The 20337-nt window shown below is 44.1% G+C and overlaps 1 protein-coding gene across 2 annotated transcripts in view; it reads right to left on the minus strand.

The window, feature by feature from the left end:
* Window positions 1–18574, minus strand: part of PRRC2C (proline rich coiled-coil 2C) — a 120845-nt gene extending 102271 nt beyond the window's left edge. For both annotated transcript variants that reach the window (XM_077453008.1, XM_077453007.1), the window contains exon 1: window positions 18424–18574. The gene's annotated coding sequence lies outside the window, so the exon portion shown is untranslated. The remainder of the gene's footprint in view (window positions 1–18423) is intronic.
* Window positions 18575–20337: the final 1763 nt, after the last annotated feature.

The raw sequence follows: 20337 nt of genomic DNA on the forward strand, positions 1-20337 counted from the left end.
TTAAACCATCGGGTGTGCAGCACCTGACACACAACTATTTAACCCTTTCCCTGAAGGGCCAAAATCCAAATCATCTTTTGTTTTCATGTCTGCCTACATTCGTGTCGGTTCAGGAAGGATATGTCCTTTTCCATTTAAACAGATCTGAACGGCGTCAGATGCACCTTACATTTGTAATGTTTATGTCCATTCTTTACGGCCTGTTTACACCAAAATATGCACGCTTTCCCGCACTGCGTTTAAAATGTATTACCATATTTATCAGCGTATAACATGCACTCCCCCCACCCACACCCCCTTAAAATCTGTCTGTGGGGGCAACAGGAGCGCCGCCGACATTGGCTGAGCCAAGCGTACTGTGTACTCGGCACCACTCGCAGTGATGCCCAGTGCCGCCTCCTAGCCTTTACGTCCTACTATTGGCCCAGTGTTGTGTCCATTATAGAAGCTGGGCCAAGGGGCGGGATGGGGGCATGACTGCGAGCGGAGCCAAGTACACTCAGCTTGGCTCGGTCTATGTCGGGGGCGTGAGGAGCCAAATATCTCAGCGGCAAATTCAAAATGCAAACATGCTGCAATTTGGGGGAAGGCTGCAGACGGACGCTGATAAGGCTGCATTGATGGGCATTTAAAATGTAAGTTTTTGTTCCTTAAAACTTCCCTCCTTAACGTGGTGTGCGTGTTATACGCTGATAAATACGGTAATTGTGAGATCTGCTACGAGTGTTGATCTAATCCGAACACCCCTCCCAAAACCAAGTCACAATTACAGTGCGTTTTCCTACACTGGATCACTTGGTACCATGCGGTCCTGTTGCAATGCGTTTTTAAAAGTAAGGCATGCACTACTTCTGGTGTGATTTCAGCTACAGTTGGTTTCTTAAAAAATAAAAAATAAATAAAAAAAAACACCCCACACTATCAGTTATACCCATTCAACTGCTTGGTAACAAATTGCTAATCAGCAATGGCAACAACTCATTTAATTTAGGTATCTAGAGGTGGCGAAGACGACTTTAAGTTGAAACTGAACATCAGAATGGGGAAGAAACAGGATTTAAGTGGCTTTGTATGTGGCACAGTTGTTGATGCCAGATGGGCTGGTCTGGGTAATTAAAAAAAAAAAAAAAACTGCTGATCTACTGGGATTTTCACACACCCATCTCTAGGGTTTAGAAAGAATAGCCCGAAAAGAGAAAAGTCATATGGGCAAAAATGCCTCATGGATGTCGGAGGAGAAAGGCAACAGTAACTCAGTCTGCCCAATCATTTCAAACTAAATACCCACTTGTTATGCAGAATACCAGTCTCTGAACGCACATCACTTCGAATCTTGAAGCAGATGGACAACAGCAGCAGAAGACCAGACCGAGTGTGGCCAGAATTTGGCGTAAACATTAAAGCATGGATCCATCCTGCCCTCTATCAACGGTTCAGGCTGGTGGTGTTGTAATGGTGTGGGGGATGTTTTTATTGCCACACTTTGGGCCCCTTAGTACCAACTGAGCATTATTTAAATGCCATGGGCTACTAGAGCTGCATGATTAATCGTACACAGAATCGCAATCTCGATTCAAACAGATGTCAGATGTAACCTGGACCAGAGGAGAAGCTATCGGAACTAGCGTGGAACACAAATGCCCCCGATATCGGAACTGATGTCAGTCAGCAGAGAGCATAGTGCCCGGCCTGGACTGCGCAAGCTCAATCAACACGCCACTCGCTCCCGATGCTCGGGCTGGTTATTCATTTAATAAAGCAAGGGGTGGATGCTATTCTCAAAGGGGCAGATGTATGGTTATAATGACAGCAAGGGGCAGATGTATGGCTTTGAGAAAAAACAGCGACCAACGTGTTGACCGTCTACAGCCGATTTTTCTTTTTTAAATTACCATTTTAAAGAATCGTGAGAGAATTGTAATCTTTAGTCTAGGCAAAAGAATCGCGATTCTCATTTTTTCCCAGAATCGTGCAGCTCTAGGGGCTACCAGAGTATTGTTTAGAGGTCGGCCTATATGGGTTTTTCTCTGACAATATTTAGAAATCGGGGCGGCCAATGGCCCATTTTTGTGACCGATATGTTAAGCCAATTTCTTTTTTGGCAGGTGGCACTGGTTGCCTCTGGCAGGAGTCACCGATTGGCAGGTGGCACTGAGCTGATGTCAGTTTCATTACACCATCAGTAACTGAATGCAGAAACCAGCTGTCAGAATTCAGCGTAATGCCGGGGTGGGCGGGGCCCTGCAGCTATCAAACACCAGCCAATGATTGGGCTGCTTAAAAAAGTGGGCAGGGCCACATGTAGTGGCCCGCCCAGATCCCACCTCATTGGCTGCTGTTTGATAGCTGCTGGGTCCCGTCCATCCCCGACATCACGCTGAATTCTGACAGCTCCTCTCTTTGCATTCAGTTTCAAATCAGTTTTACACACTGAGCACAGAGCCGCACAGTGTGTGAAACGGTCAGTGGAGTGTGGGGAAGGGAGGTAATTGGCCGAATTTGCACAAAAATCGGCCGATTTCTTAAAGTCCAAACATCAGCCGACCTGAGTATTGTTGCTGACCATTTTCATCCCTTTATGACTACAGTGTACCCATCTTCTGATGGCTCCTTCCAACAGGATAATGCACCATGTCACCAAGCTGAAATCCTCTGGTTTCTTAAACATGACAGGTCACTGTACTCCAATGGCCTCCAGTCACCACATCTCAATCCAATAGAGCACCTTTGGGATGTGGTGGAACGGAAGAATCTGCGTGATGCTATCATGTCAATATGAGGCAAAATCTGAGGAATGTTTCCAACACCTTGTGGAATCTATGTCATGAAGAATTAAGGCAGTTCTGAAGGCAAAAGTGGACCAAGCCGGTACTAGAGAAGTGTACCCAATAAAAAGTGATGCAATATATAGAGATATCTATATTCTCACATTAGACCAGGCAGGCACTGCTCCCCCAGAAGTCTGATTTTAAATTCCTGTGTAATCAATTGTTTCAGCAAGCCCTTTGTTCTACTGCTGAATATTAGACCCAGAGGCAAGGCTCTGCAGACGCTGTTCACCTACTTATGGTCCGTTTCAATTGGGGCAGATCCGCTCCTCGGGAGATCGCCCTGTCGCCCAGGTTTGTCTCTGCTCACTGAGTGCGGAAAGACCTGTCAGAGCCTTGCTGATCTCTATGGAAAGATCCGAAAAAAAAATAAAAAATTATATGGACAGCATGTCCGTTTTCACCAGATCCCATCCGACTGACGGATGCCGAACGCATCGCCATACATTTGTGCTGACATCCGCCTGCCCATAGGAGTCAATGGTTGGCCCACTCGGATCGGCTTGAAAAAAAAAAAAAAAAAAAAAAAAAGGGAGATATAAATTTAAAAAAAAAAATCTCTATTATTATATATATATATATATATATATATATATATATATATATATATATATATATATATATATATATATATATATATATTATTATATATATATATACATACATACACATACACAGTTGACTGACCCTTTTGGTCAATGCTAAATAAGACAGGGACATTACTATAAGATCAGCCAGTAGTAAGAAGTCCATGCCCTCCTTCCATTGCACACTTGTGTTCTTTCCTCACCTCTGTGCCTTTTACTACCTTGTTATGAGCAGCTCTGTGTCCCCTCAGTGTTGGTCTCCTTGGGGCACCTCTCATTATTACAGTATAGTTATTAGTTACTATAGTAGCATTGCTATAGTAACTGCAGTCCTGCATCTCTCTCAGTCTTCAATATATTACGCACAGAAGTTCAAACCTGTACAATTCATGGTTTTCATACATGATTCAAAAGCGCCCTGGCCAACAATAAAACAATCCATAACATAGTACTCTCGCATGAACATAAACTAGTTTCAAGCAGCTGGAGAGCAACTAGCAGGCTCTAGTACATGGATTATCCCACCCTGAGAATCCTAGGCTAGAGAAGTGGGACGCAGGACGTTTTCTACACAGCTTCCGATTGGTCAGCACCATCCATGTGACGGTGCTGACCAATTAGAATGCCTGTAGTCTGTACAGTCAAAACTGCAAGGAGATGAAACAGCCGCCCACAGGGATTTCAAGCCCAGCACCGGTGAAGTGACAACAGTGGGGGATGGTGGCAGTCTGGTACAGCAGGACCGAAGGGGGGGGGGGGGGGGGGTCTAGTGGATGACGAACTGCTGGAGATGCAGCTAACAAATCCATGACAGAGGCAGGAGGAGCCTGTAGCATGTTACACCCTAAAATACATACATGCATTTTACACATATTTGGTGCATCTCCATCGGAGTCTAAGGGGTGAAAAATTGCATTGCAACCGCACCAAAGTAACACACATGCCTTTTGCAAAAAAAAAAAAATAAATAAATAAATAAATGCTGCGCAGATGTGAATGGGTGGCATTAAAAATAATGCGTTTTCCATTGTGGTGCGATTCTCTGTGCCCAAAAATTGCACTAGTGTTAATGGAGCCTTATGGCCCGTACACAACATCTGAAAAATAGGACGAAAAATACCGCTTTCGTCACGATCGTATGACAAATCGGATTGTTCATACAGAGCTTTCGAGAGCCGATCAGGACAATTCATCTGATATTAGACCGGACAAGCACAACATTTATTTTTCCTTGTACAATACCAAATCCTACAATTTTTGTTTAGTCAGTACAGTCGTCCGAAAATACAATTCAACATATGACGTCACTTCATTTATTTTTTCTATCATACGAGAATTTTGATGACTTTAGTAACCTATTCAATTTCGACTTGTGACAATTAAGCGAAAAAAAGTCGTACGATATTCGGATCGTGTGTACGGGCCATAAGTCACCTGTAAGCCACAGACACTGCAGCAAAAATACATATCAATGGCTTGTCTCAAAGATAAAACTGGTTTAAAGCTCAACTCCAGGAACATTTTTTTATTTGTATTTTTTTCTGTTCACATTAAACACCTAGAAATATTTAAAATATCAATAAAAAAAAACACACACAACAGTTAAATAGATGCCAATGAAGTGTCATTCTGTTAAGCCGGTTTGGTGACTAAGCTGCTGGAACACACACACACACGACACCATTTCTTCATTTCCATGTTCCTGTGTCACCTCTCCCTATCCAGCTCACTCATGAGGACAATGAATCAGCATCACTGCCAATTCACAGAGCAATGAGCACCGGAGCTGTAGAGTAAATCAGAGTGGCATTCTCTTGTGGGGGGGGAGGGGGGAAATCTTTTCTCCGCACTCGCTGTCACAATTTGAAAACAGCATAGCATTGTGGGGCTCTGCCCACACAGCCCACAGCCACATTATTCATTCACATTTTACTGTGAATGAATTAGACAAGTACCATCAACTGCAGAGGTGATCATCCATAGTTCATTGATTCTGCCTGCCAATATCAGGGGTACAGGCACCCTACCGAGTGTCTGATGGATCCACGCATTGCACCCGGCATCTGCTGATCGTAGGTGCAGTGTTTTAAAAGGAGAAGTTCACCTTTTGTAACACGTTACCTCCATATTCACAGTAACATGCTACAGATGCACCGGCCCCTGCTCCACCCAATCCCCAGTTCTGACATCCACCCGACTGAACCATCCATTCACAGAACTCTGAATGGGAAAACTCCAAGGCTGCTATGTGTATTACCATTTTACAGAGCAGGTGGGCTAGTATAACGTGTTTATTTAAAAAAAAAAAAAAAAAAAATGTCAATTGTCTTTAGAAACCACTAACCAACAGCGAAAAAAAATAAAATGTATGTGTGTGTGTAATTATATATATATATATATACACACATATACATACACACACACATTATATATATATATATATATATATATATACACACACACATACACACACATATACACACATACACATACATATACACACTCACCGAAATGCTAAATGACATTGCTCTTTAATGTGTTAAATGATGCATAGGTCTGGGCCTAGATACCTAATGGTTCACACCACAAAGAGACGGGGGCAGCTTTGATGAGCTCAATTCCTGGTCTCATTGTGAAGATAATGAGCTGAAACCTTTTGTTTATAGCCGTCTCTGAACTCCCAGGGAGGCCATGCTAGGACAAAGATAATGCAACTTCCTCCCATCTGCTGCTCTGATGGTTTAATTTTCATCAATACCTACCTACAGAGATGGATACTAGAGAGATAAACATTTGAGTTGCATTATATTAGAGTAAACCTCATGAGCATCCACACACTGCCAGTCCTATATATGTAAAGCATCTGAACCTTATTTTCACTTCTCGCAGCTCTTTCCCACTGTGAACTCGTTAGAAGGGCTTTAAATTGATTGTAAAATCTGGGGAGAAAAAAAATAAAAAAAGCCTTACCTACTCTATGGAGTTGGTTTTGCACAAGGCAGCCCAGATCCTCCTCTTCTCGAAGGCCTCTTCGCTGCTCCTGCCCCCCCCCCCCCCCTCCTGTTGAGTGCCCCCACCAAAAGCAGCTTCTTACGGGGGCACCTGACCCCTCTGTGTCCATTCAGACAGGGAGCTGCCATAAGGCCCCATCCCCTCTCACTAAATGCCTTTGATTGACAGCCACGGGAGCCAATGGCACCGCTCCTGTGTCTCAGCCAAAGGGAGAGTCCCGGACATCGCTGGACAGAGAAGGGGCAAGTATTAGGGGTGCTGGGGATGCTGCTACACACAAAAGACTTTTATATTAACCCTGTCATGACTAAGCCTATTTTTGGAATTTGGTGTTTACAAGTTAAAATCCATATTTTTTGCTAGAAAATTACTTGGAACCCCCAAACATTATATATTTTTTTAGCAGAGACTCTAGAGAATAAAACGGCGATTGTTGCAATATTTTATGTCAAACGGTATTTGCGCAGCGGTGTTTTAAATGCAACTTTTTGGGAAAAGGGACACTTTCATGAGAAAAAAAAAAAAAACAGTAAAATTAGCCCAATTTTTTTGCGTAATGTGAAAGATGATGTTACACCGAGTAAATAGATACCAAACATGTCACACTTTATAATTGCGTGCATTTGTGGATTGACGACAAAGTACGGTACCTAAAAATCTCAATAGGCGACGATTACATTTTTTTTTATGGTTACCAGGTTAGCGTTACAGAGGAGGTCTAGTGCTAGAATTATTGCTCTCGCTCTGACGATCGTGGCGATACCTCACATGTGTGATTTGAACACCGTTTACATACGCGGGCGCGACTTCCGTATGCGTTTTCTTTGCTGTGCGAGCTCGCGGGGACGGCGGGCGCTTTAAAAAAAATATATTTTTTTTTTAAATTTATTTTAAAATTACTAAATTGTTTTAAAAAAAATAAATAAAAATGTGATCACTTTTATTGCCGTCACAAGGAATGTAAACATCCCTTGTCACAGTAATAGGTGGTGACATGTACTCTTTATGGAGGGATCGGGGGTCTAAAAGACCCCCACCCCTCCTTTACACTTCAATGTATTCAGATCGCCGAAAAACAGCGATTCTGAATACCGTATATCTTTTTAAAACCGGCGCCATTGGCAGCCGAGTAAACGGGAAGGGACGTTATGATGTCGCTTCCGTGTTTACTATGAGGAGACTGGAACAAAGCAGATTACGGCTTCGTTCCACTTCCTCCCCAGCAGCCGGACGCAGCGGAATTTGAATCGGTGCTCCCGATCAAGCGGGAGCACCGGTAACAGCAGCGGGAGGGGGGGGGGGGGGGGGGACGCCCCCTCCCGCTCCTCCGGCATAACATTATTATGCCTGGATAGCCAATCACCTGCTGAAAAAAACGGTACCGGGATGATGCCTGCAGGTGCGGCCATCATCCCGGTATACCCCCCTGAAGCCGAGTACGCACATCTGCGTACGCTCGGCGGGAAGGGGTTAATGCATTAATGAAAAAATATTTAAAAAAAAAAAAAAAAACCCCAAGCAAATTTCTTTCCTGCAATGAAAGAAAAATCAATCTGTCTATGGACGGCCTAACAACGTTAATCAGAAAACTGACATTCCCAGAACTGTCAGATTCTCAACAGACTTACGGGAAGATTTGTCTTCAACAGAGAGCATCTGGTGGCAGTGAGAGACAAGTATATGTTCTTTTTGCAGGGACTGTTTTACATCTTACAGACTCACTTAGGTTAGTACTAGTATGCCTTTAAGAGGAGACACGGTTTAAAAAAAAAAAATTTTTTTTTAAAGAAGTAAGCAGCTGCAAACACTGTAGCTGCTGACTTTTAATAAGCACACTTACCTGCCCAGGGCGCCCGCGATGTCGGCCGCCCGAGGCTGACCCGTCCCTCATTCTCAGGTCCCGGCGCCGCCATTTTGGCTAAGGAAAACAGGCAGTGGAGCCTTACGGCTTCACTGCCCGTTTCCTACTGCGCATGCGCGAGTCGCGCAGCGCTTTGTGAATGGGGTGCGCTGTGTCCCAAAATACAGCGCGACCCATTATCCAGAAGACGCCGCACGGAGGAGAGAAGACAGAAGACCTCCGCGGAGGAGGAAGAGGCAGATTAGGATGATGTGCCTAGCAACAGGCATTTCTGGCAAGTAAAAAAAAATAAAAATTCTTCATTTTTTTTCCAGATTTTTTTCTAATTTTTTATGTATTTTTTTTATCCAGGGTGGCCCTCCACTTTAAAGTGGAACTAAAGCTCAGCACCCAGAGAGAAAAAAAAACTGATTGAAGATGTGTGTACACCACAGACTAGAAGGTAAGTATCAGAGTCTTTGTCAGCAGTCCTATCAGAGTACCACACAGTTCTCACACTCTTACCCCAATTTAATTAAAGTCCTATTTGTCATGAATATCTCAGAGAACACAACATGATCATATTATTGAAAACTTAAGGGAAGTAACACTTCGGTCCACAACCACATCAAGCCGTGGATCTACTTGCAGATTATAAACAAAAAAAAAAAAAAACCCACACACACCAATGTGTGTTTAGCGACACTTCAAGTACTTGTAACTAGACAGAGGAAATCGTTCAGATAATATTCCTGTCTAGTTACAAGTACTTGAAGTGTCACTAAACACAAATTATTAAAAAACACAACTATCGGTAAATAGTGTATTACATACTTTTATACTCACTCATCCACTATGGGATTCGTTTTCTGTATTCTGCAAAACACCTGGTTGATCCTGCTGCTCTCCATCTCCACTTTCTGATCAGGTCTCCAATTCAGCTAGAGCAGTGGTCATCAACCCTGTCCTCAGGGCCCACTAACAGGCCAGGTTGTATGTATTACCTTAGGGAGATACAGACTAAGATACTGCAATCACTGAGCAGCAAATGATATAACCTGTGATGTATTGCAGTTATCTTGCAAACCTGGCCTGTTATTGGGCCCTGAGGACAGGGTTGATGACCAATGAGCTAGGGAGTTTCCAGCTGTGGTGGCAACTCTGCACATGCTCAGATTTCATCGAGTTTCTATACTGAGCATTGCCTCCACATAATATATGTGAGCATCCCACGTGACCGTGAATCTTGGCACCCCAGATGTTTTACCATTTCCCATAGTGCTCCACTACACTGTAGAGTCCATGAGCATCATGGGAAATGTAGTTCCAAAACATCTAGTGTGCCAAGGTTCACCATTACTGCTATAGATTCAAATGCAGGCGTATATTCAGTGGTAAAATGACAGCCCACTCCTTCCTTCCCTCCTCCATGCCCACTAATCAGATAAACACAATGGGGTGGGGGGGGGATATTTCATGTAGATTAATGGTGGCTTAACCTCCCTCTTATTAAAGCGGAGGTCCACCCTAAAATGGACCTCCGCTCATCGGAATCCCCCCCCCCCCCTCCGGCGCCACGATTGGCACCTTTCAGGGGGGAGGGGGGTGCAGTTACCTGGATAATCAAGGTAACTGCACCCACTTCAGGGATAGCTGTCTGCGGAAAGGGGCGTAGATTGCGCCCCTTTCCGCAAGTGCCCAGCTGCCTGCTGGGAAACACACAGATCCCAGAGGCAGCGGGGACCGTCCTGATTGCGCCGCGCGCCTCGCGCATGCGCAGTAGGGAACCGGGAAATGAAGCCGAAAGGCTCCATTTCCTGATTCCCATACCCAAGATGGCGGCGGCAGCACCCGAGTGTCGATCTAGAGATCGGCTTCGGGTGCCGACATCGCGGGCGTGCTGGACAGGTAAGTGTCACTATTTTAAAAGTCAGCAGCTGCAGTATTTGTAGCTGCTGACTTTAAAAAAAAAAAAAAAAAAAAAAACGCGGAGTCCCGGCGGACTCCCGCTTTAAGATGTCACAGGCTGGAGGAGCGTGACACAGCCTGTGACTGGCAGAAATTCACCCACACCAAATAAATTTCCACAAAATAAAGATTTCAAATATATTTGTATGCCAATTTAAACTAGTTTGATTATTTTTACTTTGTATTACAAAGGTGTTTTTTTTTTATTTTGAACATGTGACCAGCAGCAGAAGACTAGAAGTGCCTCCTGCTTTTGTTTCCCTGTAGACAGTCTGGGAGAGAGTTGGGACATGAGACAGCTGTATAACGATTAGGAAAAACTTTATTAAAATAATTACATTGCCATAATCTATATACAAAAACAGAAGGGACAAAGTAAATTAAAACAGTGTGCGCTTAGTATCACTGAGCCCAAGTTCACACTGTTCAGCTGAACTCCCACAATTTCCACATGTCAGTCTGACAATCTCAGAGAAATCTGTGCGGTTTCCTGTAGAGGTCGACCGATATGGGTTTTTCTCTGGCCGATGCCGATAGCCGATATATAATGCCGATTTTTTTGGGCCGATATGTTAGGCCGATTTTATTTTATTTTATTTTATTTATTTATTTTTAATCCCCCTTGATCTAACACACCTTTCCCACTGGGGCGTTTTTTAAGGCGCTTTTGGGCTAAAAATAGCGCCTGCAAAATGGCTCCCCTGCAGTCTGTGTGAAAGACAGAGTGCTTTCACACTGAGGCGATGCGCTGGCAGGATCTTAAAAAAAAAGTCCTCCAAGCAGCACGTTTGGAGTGGTGTATACTGCTCATCCACCACTCCTGCCCATTGATATGAATGGGCACCACTGCCGAAGCGGTGCTTCATGGGCGCATTTAACCTCTTCCTTGGCCGCTAGCTGGGTTATATGTGCCCCACTAGCAGCCAAATAGCACCGCTAAAATGATGGTAAAGCGCCGCTAAAACTTGCGTTTTACCATCAACGCCTGCCCGCTCCAGTGTGAAAGCAGCCTTCATTAGTGATACAGAAAATTTCTTACACTTAAACATTTATTAAACAAAACAAACCTCCAATCAGTTTACTTGTATGTATGATCTAGATTAAAAAAAAAAAAAAAAAAAAACCTATATATTAAATCAAAACGGGTAGTCAAAACTTTTGGACAAAAAAAAAAATAAAAAAAAAAATGGACTAACTTTACTGTTTTTATTTTATTTTTTAAATGGTGTATTTTTTCCCCAAAAAAATGCATTTGAAAGACCTCTGTGCAAATGCCGTGTGACATAAAATATTGCAACAACCGCTATTTTATTCCCTAGGATCTCTGCTAAAAAAAATATATATATAATTTTTGGGGGTCTAAGTGATTTTCTGGCAGAAAATACAGGATTTTTACTTGTAAGCAACAAGTGTAAGAAAAGTATTTAAATGGTTAAACTGAGAACTTCTACACAGAGATGACTTCATTCATTCAGTGTAAACATTGTAACATTTAGTTCTTTTCTTGGCAGTCTGCCCAGAGAGGAGGAAAGTGTTGCTATGACAACTCAGCAACTCACACTGACTTCTTACAGAAGTCATTTCAAAGTCCCGCTGTAGAATCGGCTTTTTATCAGCAGAATCGGCCGATGCCGATTATTTAAAAAACGGCAAATATCGGCCGATATATCGGTCGACCTCTAGTTTCCTGCACAGATGTCTATTGAAATCGTAGTACAGAAACAACTTTTGGGAATCGGTGTGGCACCGCAAAGTCGGCATTGCACCAATTCCAATCCTTCCATTGCGGGCAATAGCCCTTTGATTTGACATGTCAAATCACACCAATGTGAACCAGGGCTAAAGTTCTTTTTTCACCATTACTCCTCATGGTTCCAGACAGGCACAAGCATATATAAACTCAATTCTCCACCCTCCAACATTAATTAAAAAACACAAAAATTAACATGCTTTGGGGACAAAGTTTGTTCCTGACAGAGGCAGCTCAGGTCCCTGGTTTACCCCTCGTTCACATTGGAGTGACTTGTCGGCAATGGCATTGTTCAAATCAGTGTGACCCCCAACTTTGCGGTGCTGCATAGATTTGAAATAGTAGATTCTGCGATTTCGGGTGCGACTCACAGACATTTGTGCATGAAACCGCACAGATGTCTTAGAAGTTGCACTGAAATGCAGCTTTGAAATTGCGCAATTTCAAGGCTGCATGCAACATGAACAAGGGCTTAAGGAAAGATTTAAGAAGAGCTCTACGAATACACACTATTCTTCACTCAGACAATATTTAATCCTTGACCTTACTAATATAATCTTTGGGTCAGCAGAATAAAAGTGCACATCAACAGTTACTTACCCGAGCCCTGTATTTCCCTCTGCACTGAGTCCCGGCTCTTGATTGGATAGATTGATAGCAGAGCAGTCATTGGCTCCAGCTGCTGTCAATCAAATCCAATGACGCAGGGGGAAGGACTGAGTCCAGCATTAGTGTCTATGGACACTGAATTCTGGACTCAGGAGCACGGCCGCAAGGTAACCCCCCAGGAGAGCGCTTCTCCTAGGGGGTAATCTGATATGGGGAGGATCCGCAAGAGCCGCCGGGGGACCCCTTGAGAGGATGATCAGAGCGCCACTGTGCAAAACGAGATGCACAGTGAAGGCCAGTATGACTTATTTAAACTAAAAATGAGGGTACAACATATGTTAAACCATAATAATTCGATGGCATTTGGTTTCTGTAGTGCATTTTAAAAACACAGGCTCCAACTATTTTATCCTTTTTGCATCTCAGAGCTCCTGATCTCCAGCAGCAGTCGCATGTCACTGTTCAGGATGGGTTTCCTGATGGTGACAATGGCAGAGCATGCCTGTGATAGCAGCACTAATACATATGCTTTGTAGGCTTCACCAGAAATGGATGTAGCAGGGTGACAATGCAGGAGATAAATTGGAAGACAGCGTTGTCACCCATTAACAGGAATTGTATGGCAAGATTACCAGGTACGTTTCAGTTGCAAAACGGTTTTGCAATTTTTACATATAGTTACATTGGTACAGCCTGTGGAAGCTGGAATCACTACTACAAAGTCCTGTTATTGGACACGGGACTCAGTCAGGGAACACTTTGCATTCTCAATGAATGCAAAGTGCTCTCTGATTGGACAAGGTGGAAAGGAGGGTGATGTTACACTCTCCGCCGTGTACATTCATTGAGAAAACGGAAAGCATTCTCTGAATGGCACACATGCTGACTGAACTTCTGTATTCAGAATGCAGCAGGGCAGCCACTTCGCACAGGACTCAGAAGCTAGGAAAGATCACTGGATTAGCAGTGTCTACTACAGTGTTTCCAGTTCCTACAGGATCCAATAGGCATTTCAGATCCGTACCCCCCCAAGTTTCTACATGCAACTGTCTGTGCATTCGCCATGTCTGCATCCCTTTCTATAGGCTACCTGCACAGCTCTGAGATAGATGCAGACAGTGGTCAAGCAACTGTCTGAATGAGGCCAAATGCATATTTTACATTTGGTCCAGTCATGACCAATGTAAAAAAAAAAAAAAAAAAAAAAATGCAGTGCCTGGATTTTTTTCCCCAAAAACTCTTTTTATTGAAACATGTTTGCGCATTTTGATGTGCTGACATTGACTATAAGCCCCCCATCCCACTAAAAAGGTGTGCATGAGCATCCAGAACCTCCATAAAAATTCCCCATGGACACAACTGCTGTGTACAGCCCCAAATAAAGCAATTATTATACACGCTGAAAACGTACGGAAAGGCATCAAAAAACACACAAGCAGAAAATCATCCAGAAGACATCCGGGCCATGCATCTGTGATGTCGTCCGGCCCTAAAGCATTACACTCATGATCAGCAGATTGTTGGTGCAATGCCAGGCTCCTGCAGACTGTCTACCTGTACCACCAATACGAGCAGGCAGTTACTAATGTCCAGGAAGATCAATAAACTATGAGGACGCTTCAGCACTGCTGCAATAGATAAAGGTACTTAGTTCATTCATTTACAGAATTCTGTGAATGAATAATATGGCCATGTGTGTGGACAAGAGCCGCATAATTGATCATCAAGAATCGTTATTGCGATCTTGACTAAAGCGTTTCACAATTGTTTCTATGCAAAGAATTCTCTCTTCTCTTCTGAAGCCACAGCCATCAAAAGAAAGGAAGAGAAAAAACTGGGCAGTCTGCCAAGAATCAAAACATTCTTTACTGGTTGAACTTAAGTATAAACATTGTAACAATTTGTCAATGGAATGGACTTCCTGTAAGTGAAAAAAGTTTAACCACTTAAACACTTAGGGCCGGTTCACACAGCGGGCGATGCGAGGCGACACGACTCGCCTCGCTCCTGCAAGTCGCCCCCGTTCTGTACAATGGAACCGTTCTGAGAGGAGCGACTCGAGTCGCTCCGACTCAGAAAAAAGGTTCCTGTACTACTTTTGGGTGACCTCGGGGCGACTTGCATTGACTTCTATACAGAAGTCATCTGCAAGTCGCCTCTGAGGTCGCGGCGAGGCAAGTCGGAGACGCCTCGCCTGCTGTGTGAACCGGCCCTTAACCTCTTTCTGACATTTGTTGGTTTCAAGTTAAAATCATTTTTTTTCGCTGGAAAATTACTTAGAATCCCCAAACATATATATTTTTTTAGCAGACACCTAGAGAATAAAATGGTGGTTGTTGCAATATTTTATATCACACTGTATTTGCGCAGCGGTCTTTCAAATGCAATCTTTTGTGAAAAAAAAAATAAATAAATTTACTTTCTTTTAAATTCATTAAAAACGAACCGGTAAAGTTCGCCCTATTTTTTTGTATAATGTGAAACATTTTACGTCACGAGAATCATGATCTTTTTATTCTAAGCAAAAAAAAAAAAAAAAAAAATGCGATTCTCATTTTGGCCAGAATTGTGCAGCTCTAGTGTTGACCCTCGCACGGTTGTGCTGTATTTGAATTGTTAACAGCGGGTGCAGGGAGATATCCCCCCACCCGCTTTAACAATTGGGGATCGGGTCAGGGTGGCAACAGATTTAGTAGCATGTTACACCCTAAATATAGATGTAAAATATTACCAAAGATGAACTTATTCTTTAAGGGTCTATGCACACCAGAAGCAGCCAGACTGCGTTGGGTGGCTATTCCAGTGTAGTCCCACCACATGGCAAAATGCCCAGTCTCCCGTTTGCCTGGTTAAAGCGTTAGTAAAATCTCAATTTAACAAAAACAAAAAAAAAAAAAAACTGAACACAAAGCCCTCACGCGGTGTGCTGTCACCGTGGACAGGGCTTGCATCCGGGTTCACAAGCTGCGGCCATCTGATATGCCAAGCCGTAATGTGGTCACCCCCTGCACATGGGAGTCAGGGTTGTGGCATGGTTCTTTTAACGGTTAGCATGCGCTGGTGACATCACCAGCATCGCTGAGGTAAATGGCTCCTGAATTGTAAATGTTTAGGAGATATTTAAAGTACCTACAGGTAAGCCTCATCATAGGCTTACCTGTAGGTAGAGCTGCACGGTTAATCGAGGAATAAAAATAAAAAAATAAAAAGAGAAAATCAAGATCTCAAGTCAACCCCCCTCTCACAATCCTGGTCCAGCTTTTCCACGATTCTTTGTAACAAGTGCAGGGCCGTTCTCTGCTCAGAGCTGGTGACAGCCGGTGTTCTACTGAATAGTGCAGATCATCGGAAAACGCCTCAGACGATCTGCACATGCGCAGGGCACAAGGTCATTCCAGCTGATCTTCCGATCAGCTGCCATATTGTCAACAGTGCACATGCACAGATCGTCTGAGGCATTATCAGACAATCAGCAACGGAGGGAGAATCTAATCGTCACATTCTGCCTCACGTGAGGAGTCACAGGCGCAAGACGATCTGCACTATTAGACAGAACACATCGATTTGCTGATCATCGGAGGCATGATCTAACTATTTGACAGAACACTGGCAAAGTTTATCACAACATTGCTCAGTGCTGAGACAAAAAGAAACATTGTATCATTTGGTTCTTTTAGATCAAAGGGGTGAACTTCAATCTGAAAAATAAGGTCAGTTTAACCACCTAAAAGCAGAGTTCCACCCAGAAATGGAACTTCCGCGGATCAGATTCCTTCCCTCCTCCGGTACCACATTTGGAACCTTTAGGGGGTGGGGGGCGAGAGCAGACATCGGTCAAATGCAGGTATCTGCTCCCACTTCTGGGGAAAGAACTACCCAATGATAGCCATACACCCTCCCCCCATCCCCCCGCTGCCTTCTGGGAGACACACAGGTCCTAGAAGACAGCAGGGACCGTTCAGAACGTGCAGCACGACTCGCACATGCGCAGTAAAAACAGGCTTTGAAACCGCAAAACTTCAGTTCCCATATCCCCTTAGTAAGGATGCCGGCGCCTCAACCTGGAGCCGCGGGACAAGTCGGCTTAAGGTGCTGACATCACAGGCTCCCTTAACAGGCAAGTGTCCTTACATTAAAAGTCAGCAGCTACTGAATATTTTTTTATTTTTAATTCACCTGCTAATAAACGAAGATAATAATAATGGCACTGATGACATGGACAGAACACTCCGATATCGCTCTCCCTCCTCACACGGGGCCTCTGTATGAGGAAGGAGAGATGTCAATTATAGATGCTTTCATATGTTTACATTTAAACATAATGTTTACATTTAAGATCATCTCTCATTGGAGGAAGCAATCACATGGTAGATGGCTGCTGTGATTGGCCATTTACCACGATCTGTGATTGGCCATCACAGATTCTACCTGATGTGCGCCCGCCGGGAGAATAATTAAGGCATGAGCTGTAGCCGTCTTTTGGCTATGGAGCGCAAGGCGATTAAAATATCCCCGGAGCCGGGTGCACATGAACTCATCCCGTGCACTGACGGGCCGGACATTTAGCGGCGGCAGAATGGGTGAGGCTCGTACATTGCCGATCCCTGCCCTAGAGAATAAAATAGCAGCAATATTTAGGTCTCGCTGTATTTGCACATCGGTCTTTCAAAAGCAAGTTAAGAAAAAATACACTTCAATGAACAAAAAAAATAAAAAAACGACCAGTAAAGTTATCCCAATTTTTATGTATAATGAGAAAAGATGATGTTACGCCGAGAATCGTGATCTTTATTCTAAGCCAAAAAAAGAAAGAAAAAAAAAATTACAATAATTGTGATTCTCATTTTATCCATTATCATGCAGCTCTACCTCTAGGTACAAACACCTTTAATACTATTACTTTAATTCCCCTGCATTGCAGTGGTACATGGGTACTGTGCGTTGAAAAGAAAAAAAGTACCACAAACGCTACTTTTTTTTTTTTGCAGTGCATCGTGAAGCAGCCAACTGAATTTATGATATATGTGTTACATTTCAATAAATAAAAATTATAATATATATATAAAAAATTTAAAAAAAAATCAGTGTGATGATGATGGCTGCTCACACCTCTGCGGGGCGTTTTATCAAGCATCCTCTGCTTGCTGTGTCTTTAGCACCCTTCTTTCTTTAGCGCAAATGGAAATACACCATGCCCTTTTTTTGTGTGTTTTTTAAACTCACATCTCAATTTTTGCCTGGTGATCAGTGAAAAGAAAAGCATGCAAAGCGCATCATGCGTTACGTAAAATTTTGACGCAAAGCATTGAAAACATGCTTTTTAAAAAAAAAAAAAAAAACACCTAAGGTGATGTAGAAGCCCTAAAATGTAAAAATATAAAACATGGATTAGAAGGATGTAGTGATGATAATAATGTGAGATGATAATCCCTCCCCAGGTGTCAGGCCTCTAGTGAGGACACAATGCAGCCACCATCCTCCATGACAATGAACCTCCATGGAGGGGGGAGGACACCGATCGCCGACTAGTGGAGGCTGATGACTACCATGGTCCCCCCTCCCCTCCCCCAGCACTGAGATTGGTCCTGTAGGGACAGATGTGCGACCAGAACTCGGTGTACACAATGGCCGGCTCCTCTCAACACATCACATCGGGGGGAAGGGAGCTCCGATCACCTCCCCCCATACACATCACTAGGATCGCCTCCTGTACAGCCGGCCCGGCACACTACCTGAGGCCTGTGCGTCACCTCCTGCCGTCCGGAGGACACACGGGGCTACCGGCGCAGGATGGCGGCCTCCCGTCACCGCTGTGTGAGGACTTCTCACCTGGGGTTTCCGACACCGCCAACGATCCGAACGGGGCAGCTTCTCCCGACAGTAGCGTGAATGGCGGTTAACAGCGGGGAGCTGCTAGAGTGGAGTGGGATCAGGGGCGGAAGTGATGTCAGGGAGACGGGAGGAAGTGGGCGGGGCGGGATCGCAGCCGAGGCGTAGGAGTATGTGTGAGGAGGGGAGGAGAGGGAGACGTGCAGACATTGAATGAATGAATGAGGGCGTGTATGTGTGCTGAGTGTTAGTGTGTATGTGATATAATAAAGTGCATTGAGCCTTGTGGTGGGTATAATGGGATGGGTTGTGCCCTATGGCGGGTATGATGGGGTGCGGTGAGCCCTATGGCGGGTATAATGGGGTGCGGTGAGCCCTGCAGTGGGTATAATGGAGTGCGGTGAGCCCTGTGTTGGGTTTAATGGAGTGCAGTGAGCCCTGCGTTGGGTGTAATGGGGTGCAGTGGGTATAATGAGGTATGATGAGCCCTATGTTGGGTATAATGGGGTGCGGTGAGCCCTGCGTTGGGTATAATGAGGTGCGGTGAGCCTTTTGTTGGCTATAATGGAGTGTTGTGAGCCCTGTGTTGGGTATAATGGAGTGTGATGAACCCTGCATTGGGTTTAATGGGGTGCGGTGAGCCCTGCGTTGGGTATAATGGGGTGCAGTGATTATAATGAGGTGTGGTGGGTATAATGTGGTGTGGTGAGCCCTGTGTTGGGTATAATGGAGTGTGGTGAGCCCTGCGTTGGGTATAATGGGGTGTGGTGGGTATAATGAGGTGTGGTGAGCCCTGCATTGGGTATAATGGGGTGCGGTGATTATAATGAGGTGTGGTGAGCCCTGTGTTGGGTATAATGGGGTGCAGTGATTATAATGAGGTGTGGTGAGCCCTGTGTTGAGTATAATGGAGTGTGGTGAGCCCTGCGGTGGTTATAATGGGGTGTGATGAGCCCTGTGTTGGGTATAATGGAGTGTGGTGAGCCCTGCGTTGGGTATAATGGGGTACGCTGAGATGTGTTGGCTTAAGACAGAAGAGGGTTGCAGGGGTATACTCTGATAGTACTCTACTTTAATGGCATGACAGATTGAAACCATATATTATAAAAATATAATTTTATTATAACAAATGTTAAAATTCCATAAGATTAATAAAGCATTACATTAAAGAAATGGTGCTGTAATATGATAAAATTGCCTTAAACACCTATCATACTTATACAAAATAAGCTTGAGGTGTACAGGTTTCTCAATCTTTCGAGGGCCTTTGTTGGGTATAATGGGGTGCATTGAGCCCGGTATTGGATATAATAGGGTACAGTTAGATGTGTGGAGTATAATGGGGTGCAGTGAGCTCTGTGTAGGGTATAATGGCGTGCAGTGAGCTCTGTGTAGGGTATAATGGTGTGCAGTGAGACATGTTGGTTATAATGGGGTGCAGTGAGCTCTGTGTTGGGTATAATGACTTGCAATGAGATGTGTTGGGTATAATTGGGTGCAGCGTGTTGTGTATAATGAGATGCAATGAGACATGTGTTGGGTATAATGAGGTGCAGTGAGACATGTGTTGGGTATAATAGGGTGTAGTGAGGGGTGCAGTGGGTATAATGGGGTGTAGTGATATCTGTACTAGATGTCCCTCCTTGACCTACATCTACAGGGGTTATCCTTTCAGTTGTTCATGAATGCTACCAGACCCATCTGTCCTATTACTGCTCAGTGTCCACCACCCTTCACTGCCAATCCCTCCACTGGTTTCCACCTGCTCAATGTGCAAAATATGAACTACAACATACAAAGCCTGATGGTGGTAGCCGGTGTTCTTAACAAACACTGTAAATAGCTGGTTGTCAGGGAGCAGGCAGCCGCCATTGAACTTAATAACCAGTAAACAACATGGGTATTAACCACTTG

This window comes from Lithobates pipiens, unplaced genomic scaffold (genome assembly GCF_037356315.1).
Source record: "Lithobates pipiens isolate NorthernLeopardFrog02 unplaced genomic scaffold, aLitPip1_a1.2 Scaffold_23, whole genome shotgun sequence".
NCBI classification, from domain to species: Eukaryota; Metazoa; Chordata; class Amphibia; order Anura; family Ranidae; genus Lithobates; species Lithobates pipiens.